General features: G+C 41.8%; 1 pseudogene; it reads left to right on the forward strand.

The window, feature by feature from the left end:
• The first annotated feature begins 7,927 nt into the window (after positions 1-7,927).
• Positions 7,928-9,140, forward strand: LOC144118401 (small ribosomal subunit protein RACK1 pseudogene; annotated as a pseudogene).
• The last annotated feature ends 2,148 nt before the right edge of the window (positions 9,141-11,288 follow it).

An 11,288-nucleotide genomic window follows, 5' to 3' on the forward strand; every position in this document is an offset into this window, starting at 1 on the left:
GTAAAATTAGGCCTTCACCCATGCATTCTTGTCCATGGTGATTAGTAAGATTGTAGCATATCTAACAGCATACAAAAAGGGACTCAACAATGATAAATAATTATTCAAATGACCTGTTTTGATTACTTTGAGGTTTTGCATGCCATTTGCTTGACAAACTGATCAGAAGACTGGAGTCAATTAGACACAGTAGCATTTTAAGAAGATGTTATTTATTGAAAGTAATTATTCAGGGTGCTGAGCATAGGCGTGCACAGCAAGGGGGGCAGTGGATACCCCCAATCAGATGCATGAGGAGGAGGTGCAAATTTTGTCCCCTATTGTTTTCTGCTACCCAGAAGGTTTGAAGAGGTGCTTTTTATGGAGCAGTGTGCGCAAGCCAGTACTGCTGCCAGCAAGAATAAAAATGCAACAGTGATCATTCTTAGAGCTGACAAAAACTGCACACCACTAGTGCTTTCCTTACACAGCCCATGGGGGAGGGGGGAGAGGTGTACACACCCCCTTGTTTTTCTGAAGGCACCCCCTTGATCATAATGATTTGTTTACACTGATGACTGCCAAAAATGACTACTGCTTCTTCTCTACCTTCAGCACCCCCTCTCCCCCTAGAAATTTAGACACCCTCTCCAATTTCAATTCCTGAGGAACCCCTGCACACCACAAGCAAAGAAAACCTTTTACTTTCAACTTCTGCAGAGCCAGTAATGCTATATTTGCTTTCATGGCAGAAAATAGCGCATGGAGACGGGACAATTGGTGACACACAAAGTGCTAACAGAGAACCAAATCTTCATTCAGCAACAAAAAAAACCCAGCTAATATATGTTTGAGGTTTCTTTTGTTCATGATTACCTATATTTCTTGTTACATGGCATCGTCAGTATTGCGTGTCACAATGGTAACAATGCAGAAGAAAGTCCCAAATAAGCCTGTCAGGGGATGACCTCCTGGTAAAGGAAGGGTAAGAATAATTTGGTATATTAGACAGAAAAGAGTTGTGAAAACGAGAACACCAGTTTGCTTCGAAAACATTCTGTACAACTATATTTCTTTATTTTTATTTATTTCATACTGCAGATCATATTGCAGATCCAAGTTCAGCAATGTAAAATGAATGACTAAAAAGAAAGCATGCAGCATCACAATGCACTGTCACAATGTATTAGACATTTGCTCTCTTAAGTACATGAGAAAAAAAAATATATATAATGTGCCAGTTTGAGCAAACTATGGCATAAGTGAGCTGGGATGAGGGTGACGAGTGAGGTGTGTAACTGAAAATGACACCTAGGGGATCAAACCACAAATTTGTTATTTATGAGAAAGGCAAGAAATTCTTGCTGAATATTTTTTATTTTTTCTTCTTGACTCAAGGGGTTGGATACTACTAGATTTCATTAGCTGAGACGAAGAACTGAATGGCGAAAATTTGGAATAAATAATTCTTAACGGCTTTCCTTTGGAATTTTTTTTCAATTTTTAAAATATTGGTTTTAGTATATTGATATAAATGATCGTGATTCTGGAAAGGTTATCAGGATGTTATCGACATAGAAGCAAACAACTGCAGCAACAAAAAGAATGTAAAGAAAAATAATGGAAAAAGGAATTCTCCGGGGGGCCGCACGAACCAACATAGGGCCGTTTACCCTCCCCCTGCCCGGACATGTGCTCATGTGTTCTCATTTTTTGTACGTACTGCAAAGAACTGGAATGACTTGCCCAACGCTGTTGTACTTCATTTCGACCCATCATCATTCAGGTCATCCATCAAATCAACCAAGTGCCCTGAACTCCACTCCCTCATGTAATACCCCTTTAATGGGGCCTTCGAGGTTGTAATAAATTTAAAAAATATTGTAATTCGATGGTACATGTCACTGCATTAAAATAGTAAACATGTTATTGTTGCAAGCAAGAAAACACAGTTGAAAGGCAAGAAAACAAATGATAAGTGCGCTTTTCAGGAACTCTGAGAGTACAGAATAAGTCCATTAACAAGTGCTAAAAATTAACATGGTAAATTTCAATTAAGATGGTTGACTGATTGCAGAAAGAGTTCAGTATTGAGATGAAGGAGAAGTGGCCTGACTGTTTTCATATTAACTATTAGATGGAAAAAATTATTTCGTTGGTAACGTGCATTTAGTCTTATTTTTTAGCTTAGTTTATTGCTGGCGCAAACACATTCGATTGTTTTACTCAAGGTTTTATGTTTTTTAAACTATGCCTTCATCGTTGTGTTAAAGGCGGCCTTACATGTTTTTATTCTTTTTATTTTTAAACCGTGCTAATGGCTGGCACTCATCGATCTGATTGTCCACTCCGTTTATGTTTAAAAACTACGCTTTTAGCATTGTTTTGTCATTTTTTCTTTCTTTTTTGTGTTTTTCTAGGCTTATTTGCTTTTTTGCTTTTCTCTAGTGGTGTTCCTCATGGTTGTGCGTTTTCCTTGCTTCATCTGCTGCTAGGGTGTTTTATGTTTACCTTCAGTTCTTTCACTGCTGGTTGTCTGAAAAAGGCATGATCTGGCCTAGCCTTATCCTAAGTCTGATTTCTGCACGCGTTTGTGCCAACACTTGTACTGTTTTTCACCTTTGGTGGCATTGCCTTGAGGCTATATATATGCAATGGCCGCAGCCTTCTCAAATAAAGTTGTTAGTTAAGCGCTTTTTCCTATCCGTCTCTTCCTTCCTTTCTTGTATGTGCTCGCGCTGCTGAAATTATGATCTAACACCAACTAGCCTGACATCAGCTCGTGTTATTTAGAATACAGCTGCCATTTTAACAGCTGTGTGTGTCACTGCTCTTTTTCATCAGTGTAATTCTTCTGGCAAACAAAGTCGTATAACTGCTCAGAGCTCTGTGTACCCAGTGCAAAAACACAGCCAGAAGTTCAAAAACATAGATGCTGGTGCAACTAATTTCAAGTACTTAATTTTCAAAAATTTTAGCAGTTCTCTTTGCTAAGGTAAAGTAAAAACCATTCTACCCTTTCTAAGCAACAGGCCAAAAATTGTTAATTGTGTGTTTCTTATTAACATGTCAATAATACGCATCATATATGTTTGCCTTGGACCTGTCTAGACTATAAGTGGAAAGGTTATGAACTTTGCTGATACAGCTTCTGAGATACACCCAATGCGCCCAGAACTCAGAATGCAGATGTAAATCTAGCAATTTGTTCAGATAAGGATACCAGTCGTAGCACACCAAAAAAACTGACTTGCCTATTAGTTTTCATAAGACGTGAGAAATGTTATACATCAAAAATAATGCTCACGATCTGTAATATGCTGGTAAAAGAGTTCTCACAAGTGCTTCAGAAATAGGCATGGAGCAAAGCACAAAACTTGTGCTTATATATCCAAAGCACCAGGCACAAGTAAGTTTGAGAAAATTCATTGCAAGTTAATATTTCTTTGTATTCTCCAAGCAAATCACTTCTATATACTAACCCCTCTTTTCTAATGTAACCAAAAAATAAAACCGCTCAGGCTGTAAAGGTGCCCAAGAGTCATTTCTTGAGATATCTACATAATAACTCAGAATACAAAAATGCACTACTTTTGTGCGAACTTCATAGTAAGCGCACGTAATTAGCACATTAAGCACATGACCAATCAACTGAGGCTCATGCTTCACAGTGCATTAGTACCAAATCTTATTTTGGAACAGTTTGCTACAAAACAAATGTAAGAGGTCAGCATTCATTTACTTGGGAACTAATCAGAGCAATCAAGAAAGTGTTTACTCCATCCTGCCAGAAAATTTCAAAAAATTGTATTTTTTTTTTTAGCATTCATATAATCCTTACATGCTGTCAGCACACTGAAAATTGTTAGTGCACCATGATAATACTGTCGAAGAACAGCCCTTGTGGTGTATTTATGAATAAACTTCTTAATATTCTAAGGGTTCTATTAAGCAATTGAATTTGGCTTGATAATGCATTTAAGCCCTGTATGCAGCTATAATACCTTCAGAAGGTGGTACATGTAAACAAAAAAGTAAATTCTTTGATAATGGCTTGCATGTTGCACTTGTACTGCACGTTTCCTTCCTGCTGTGCATTTTCTCAATGCTGTGCATTCTTTGAAGGACATATTTTTGGCTTACTTCTGCATTACTTAGCTACATTTCGCCCGCTTTTGTGTCATAATTTCAATGCAAATATTATTTTATGTTTGGACATATCTTTTGTGTGTGCTCCTGTAGTGTTGGAAGAACTTCAGTTTAAGCTATAGATGGTGCATACTACTTGAGACAGGAAAGAATAGCACCGACAAAGATGAAAACAATGAAATAAAGACACAGGACAAGCACTGAACTTCATCTAACTTTATTCGCTGAGAAAGTTGTACTCGTCTTTGTTGGCACTATTGTTTCATGTCTTTTGTAGTGTTGCTCTCCTAGTGCATGTGAATATTGTTGAGACCTGAGCCAGCCTGTCGTACTATCTTTGAGCCTTGCCTTCTCCTTACCTTAGCCTTTACTTAGCTGGTATCATATTTTTTACAGAGACAATTAAAAACCAAGCACCAGTGTCTATTTAAACATTATTTTATGGTAATATAATAATTACAGAATATAATATGCAAGCTTCGAAACAAAAATAATCATTCATATTTTTTTTTCTGTGAAGCAGCCTAAAGATTCACACTGACGTTAAGGTTCATTTTTTATATTCACAAAGTTCAATGCAACATGCAAAGTTACAGAGACGAAAAAAAAAAAAATGGAGGATGTTGTCACAGTTGGTGTTTCTCTTTCTGTTATCGTTCTTGATTTTTAATGGGGACATCACCAATTATACTGCCGACATCCTTAGGTTTGTCCTTGATAACTGATTCATTGATAGGAAAGGTAACGGTTGTGACAGCCAACCTGTTAGCCATCAGTGAGTCTGTTATACATATACATTTAAGTACATTTACACTGCAAGATGGTGATAACAAAAAGAGTCTGCAACACTGGCCACTATTATAAACAAGCATTAACATTAATGAAATTGCTTTCATATGTTGTGTAAAGTATTCAAATATGTGATGCTCATGGCATTAAAATATGTACACGGGCTTATCTGCCACATGAATGGAGTTGTTGTATGAGCACCTATTAGTTTGGTTGTTACAAGTCTTCAGAGTCATCGGATTAAGTTTCAAGAAGGAAAATTTGCACCTGGGATGATGAGTGCCTTGGTTCCTTCTACATTTTAAAAATGCAATGTTCATGGTGCGAGAATTGCCACAACATCCGTTACGAAAGCTGAACAATTCAATAAGTATTCAATGGCTTCATTCATGCATCGTCCAAACACTATCTGCAAAAGTGCAATTACCAACAGTCGAAAGTTGGCCCTCGACACCTCCAAAGCTTTCTCTCTGCTGCTGGTACTCTACAGCATTGAAAACCATGCACTGAGATACTCATAAAAATGCTCTGCCCATTGACTGTGCTCACACACCAGATCCTGGTAGCTTAGGTATGGAACTTCAGCTGCATATGCTCTCATCGTCATCTGCAGTTTGTGATACCACAGAAGTCTGTCTTGCAGCTGTTAAATTAAATTAAAGTTAAATTAAAGCAAGTAAAATTTGAGAAATGACAAAGGCAAGTCCAGATATGAACCAGGTGAAGAAATAGGTTTCTGAGCAAGACTGCACGTCCTCTGCTGTGTAAGGCCAGATATATTTGACTCAAATATTCACTTATCACCTTCAGAAAATGCTTTCACTCTGTGCACGCTTCCCTTTTTAAAATAGGTAAAAGCATTAGTGTCAGTTTTAAGCGTGGTGATCCTCCAATATGTGCACATTACTTACACAGTTCTGGTTCTTTGAATGATGCATAAACAGATTTACTTGGAGAATGTGCCTCTACACTCCTAACCTAATGCTAACCACATTACTTATAATGAGACCACATTTGTTTACAGTGACATCTGCCTCATCAGATTTGACATCCTGGCTGGGAAAAGTATTTAGGCCACGGCATTAGTGCTGTACCACAAGAAGCTTTTATAGAATTTACAAAATGATTATGCTGATAGCATATTTCTGCATTGCAGCAACCATAGCCACATAGCTAGGTTACCTCAGACGCTAGAAGACACATATATATGAAGTTGGCATTCAGTTATTTAAAGGGTGCCTTACCCACCTTCAAGGGTTAGTGTATGTATATGTAGTCATTGAAATCACGGCATGTGTCAAAAAGTGCTTTAAAGTTTGGCCAACGGTTTTTTTTTACCATATTTTCACAGTACACATATATACTGATTCAACTGGATATATGAATTTAATAGTGGCCTTGTGGCACATTATGAAGTCTTGGTCTACTTTCAGATTCGAGGCACAAATGATGCCACAGAATGTGCAGCCAGCATTCTAGGTTTCAAACAGCAATACTGAATGGCAGCAAAATATACACACAAATATTTAGATAGACAACCATTAATGTTACTGGCGAAATTCTTTATTTGGAATGTCGCTTTCTGAAGGTTTGTACTTCGTGCACAGTTTAGCCAAACAATTGCAAGAAAACTTTGACTGCCTAAAAAATTTCAGCCACATTCTGTCTTCTATTAATAACAGTCTTGTCTGACAGGCAACCCAAAAGGCATCCACGGGTATATACTTATTTATTTATTTATCCCTAAAATGTCCCATGTAGAGGTATTACATGAGCGGTGCATTGTTACAGCATGTCAATTATTTCTTTTTAATGAATACCTTCAGGTGCACTAAATTGGAATGTTGAAAATGGAAATTCCAGTCGATATGCGCCTTTCTCGACTAAGAAAGCACTAAGATGTGCTGTGGTATATGTGCAGGTGATCATAAGCTGGTTTATGAGGATTAAGGCACTGGCACTGTGAGCATAGCATGTTGGCAAAGTTACTAATTAAGTGCACCAGCAAAATTTGTGAAAAAGACATAATCTTGGTTTTTTGACATTGTGAATTAAGAGATCATATCAAATTAATTCTGACCTGAAGTTAGGGACATCAGAGTGCAAGGAGTAGTCAGAATGCTTAATATTGCTGTGTCATTTTGGATGAACTCAAGGGTAAGACTAGCTGTGACTTAACGCTTGAAGGTCCCAAACTGCACATATATTCCCGTGTGGGAAAATGAATGTAAAGTAGGTCATTAGTTTTACAGACAACAGTGCTAGGTGCAGGTTATGTCGCAAAAACCAAGCATATGGTTGGCATCCTTAGTAATGTAGAAATGCAGACTGACATATATCAGTTGGGGAAATCAGAGATGGCAACACCTAGCATATTGCAGCAGTTAACTGCAGAGGTGTCAGAGTTACAGATGCAGTATTGAGGCCACATAAGATTGCTGTGAAATGTAATTATTGATGTTTTTTTTAAAGGTGTATAGACACCAAATTTTGGTCACTTATTTGCTTCTTTGTAAAAGAGCATAACATATTACTATGCATGGATCATAAATGCCATGTGGCATTTACCTATGACTGCTGAATAATTTACAATTTCATTTCTTCTTGCACCTGTTTCAATTTCAGTTTCATAAGTGGAATGATGGCTATGATGTAAACTGGTAAGGGGCATGAAAATAATAACCACATTATAGAAGTGATCTGAGATGGCTCATATTTAAAAGAGTATATACACCTAACTCTTGGGTGCCCGGTTTCTTCTTTAATTGTAACGACGCGTTAGACATTATTATACATGGATTACCGAGTGCTGTTCTCCTACGACCGTTGAATAATTTATAATCAAATTTCTTTCCTCGTGCTGTTTCGGTTTCGTTTTCAACAGTCGAACGAAGACTGTGACGTTAACGCGCGCTTACAGGTCACGTGAGACATAAAAAAAACCGAAGCGTTTGGGAGTAGGTAGGCTTCTCCCCGCGTGGGCATGTGCCACGTTTACTAAGGCAAAGAAGAAGAAGAAGGTAGGCTGGAAACGCCGATTGGTCGATGGGATGCGCTTCTCAGTGACGTTTTTTTGCTTCGCCCTCGTTCTCAACCGGACGTGCAAGCGCTTGTCGCAGCAGACGTTCGGCGTTGATGGTCGCAGCTGAGCTGTTGGATTTCTTCCAGGATCAACCGTCACTCCCAAGCGGAAGCAGTTTTTCCGTGATGTCTGAGCAGTTGGAATTGAAAGGAACCCTCAGGGGCCACAATGGCTGGGTCACTCGGATCGCAACGAACCTGAAATTCCCTGACATTGTGTTGTCTGCATCGCGGGACAAGACCCTCATTCTGTGGGAGCTCACCAAAGATGAGACGTGCTACGGTGTTCCAAAGAGGCGCCTCAAGGGACACGGTCACTTCGTGACCGACGTTGTAATGTCTTCGGATGGCCAGTATGCGTTGTCATGTTCGTGGGACAAGACTCTGCGGCTGTGGGATTTGATCGCTGGACGCACGACCCGCCGCTTCGAAGACCACCAGAAAGACGTCCTCAGCGTGGCATTCTCAGCTGACAACCGCCAGATTGTTTCGGGCTCCCGGGACAAGTCGATCAAGCTGTGGAACACCCTGGCTCAGTGCAAGTACACCATTGAGAATGCGCACCAGGACTGGGTGTCATGTGTGCGTTTTTCACCCAACAACAGCAACCCCATCATTGTATCTTGCGGCTGGGACGCTGCGGTTAAGGTATGGAACCTGACCAACTGCAAGCTGAAGAACGCGCTCGACGAGGACCACAAGGGCTACCTGAACACCATAACCGTGTCCCCTGACGGCACACTGTGCGCATCCGGTGGGAAGGACTGCCAGGCAATGCTGTGGGACCTGAACGAGAGCAAGCGCCTCTACACTCTCGACCACCAGGACATCGTCAATGACCTCTGCTTCAGCCCCAAGCGCTACTGGCTGTGTGTGGCGACTGGCGCTGCCATCCGCATTTGGGATCTGGAAGGCAAGAACCTGGTGGACGAACTGCGGCCTGAAGTGATGACGACCAGCGCCAAGGCAGAGCTGCCTAAATGCATATCCATGACATGGTCTACTGACGGCCAGACATTGTATGCTGGTTACACGGACAACCTCATCAGGGTCTGGCAAGTAACCATGGGCACCATGCATCGCTGAGCGCGGTAATCTCATCATCATGTAAATCAAATAAAAGAGTTTCTAGTTTGTTTAAAAGAGTAAAGACACCTAATTTTTGGGTTTCGTTTTCTTCATTGTAGTGATGTAAGACATTAATAGGTGGTGTCCAAAAAAAATTTGGAGGACGCTTAAGCTTCGTCTTTAAGAGTGAGGCGCGACAGCGTGTTGCAGCGCTGCCAAGGACTCCACGGAAGGCCAACACCCGTTCGGCGCAACGCGTGGCCCGTTGGACAATTTAAGGAAAGGACGCCTGTCTCACACATCTCGGTCGACACCCGAACCGGGTCGTAAGGGAAGGAAAATCCCTTCCCTTACGACGCGGTTCAGGTGTCCACCGAGATGCGCCATTTTTAGCTCACGGCCAAAGACACCGACGACACTGGCTTTTCTGCGACACGAGCTCAGCAGTCATAGGTAAATGTCGCGTTAATACGCAAGTCTCTAACGGGTACAGACATCGATGTTCCATGAAAGCTGCACTATCTCCCCGTATCCAGCGTCCTAGTACCAAGCGTCCATTGCCAGTAAGCCTGCGTTCATGCCAACGCTGCTTCGTTTATCAGATATGGCACGTGGTGACTTAGTCCCATTAATAATAGTTGGTTTTGGGGGAAAGGAAATCGCGCAGTACCTGTCTCATATCTTTGGACACATGAACTGCGCCGTAAGGGAAGGGATAAAGGAGGGAGTCAAAGAAGAAAAGAAGAAAGACGTACCGTAGTGAAGGGCTCCGGAATAATTTTGACCACCTGGGGATCTTTAACGTGCACTGACATCGCACAGTACACGGGCGCCTTAGCGTTCTGCCTCCATAAAAACGCAGCCGTCGCGGTCGGGTTCGAACCCGTGAACTCCGGATTAGTACCCGAGCGCCCTAACCATAGAGCCACCGCGGCGGGTACTTAGTCCCATTTGCTCTGGGTTTGTGAACAGCGGTATAGCGGCCGATATCAACGAGCAATGCCAGAAAGACACCAAGACTGACAATGCAAAACATGCTCTTTATTTTGAAAAAAAAAAAAAAACTCGGGCAAGTTTTGACATACTGCAAGGGGAACAGTCACTCTGTACGCAACGTTGACACAGCTAGTCCAATTCACCAGGATTTTGTAGCCCTCCATTCTCCGTTGGTCAGACATGAAGGCCATCTGGACGGCGGCCAAGTCCTGATACAGCTCATGTTGTCGCGTGATCCACGACGGGTATCAGGGACCTGATCACGTCGCATACCTTGAGAGCCATCCCAAAGGTCATGCCCATGGTATTTATCAGGTAGTCCTCAGTAAGCAGACGCAAAGCTTTCCCGTCGGTTACCTGGGCACTGAATTCTTCGACACATCCTGTGCAGCTCGGAATTGACGCGATGTAGGCAATAGCACTCGCAACCGTCCAGCCACGAGGGTTCTCGGCAGCGAGCAACGCTAGATGTTCCAGCAAGTTTTGCACTTGCTCCCGGTTCAGTTCCTCCTGGTCAGCCATGTCCGCCTCTGTATTAGGCTCAGCAGTGCCGATCCTGGCAGCTGCCGGAGTAAGGTACGTGCCTCCCGTCAGAGTCCTTCTGCACAGAGTAAATATGCTGACTGTAGAGCGAGAGCTCCACATTCTTGCAACAGCAGTGGCAGCCATTATGGCAACGCATCGTAGTAGCCAAATTAGAGTGCCAGTATATTCGAGGCACTATGGCCAAATATAACAATGCAGACTAAATACAGCGCGTACTTAATAGAGTTAATTCTCCAAATAATAGTGCCATTATATATAATCTAAGCACTATGGCCGAATATTTTCTGCACTCAAAATACAGCGCGTACTCACCCGCGTCCTACGTCTCCGATCACGCGATCACATGATTATAACTAGCACCGTGACAGCAGCATTGAAACCCCTTTAAAATCCCGTGGTGCTCAAATGGGCAAAAAGATATTTTCCTTAATGATCCTTAAGCGGAAACGGCGCCAGAAAATTTCTGCTGGGAAGGCGCGGAGAATTAATTTTTTGTACAAGCATGATGCCTGCGGAACTATTTTTGCCGCTGCCCGTCGCGTCCCCTTGAAGAATTTAAAATTGGTTTTGGGGGAAAGGAAATGGGAAGGTTGGGTTCGAACCCGACCGCGGCGGCTGCGTTTTTATGGAGGCAAAACGCTAACGCGCCCGTGTGCTGTGCGATGTCAGTGCACGTTAAA

The sequence above is a fragment of the Amblyomma americanum genome, chromosome 2 (assembly GCF_052857255.1).
Source record: "Amblyomma americanum isolate KBUSLIRL-KWMA chromosome 2, ASM5285725v1, whole genome shotgun sequence".
Classification (NCBI taxonomy): Eukaryota; Metazoa; Arthropoda; class Arachnida; order Ixodida; family Ixodidae; genus Amblyomma; species Amblyomma americanum.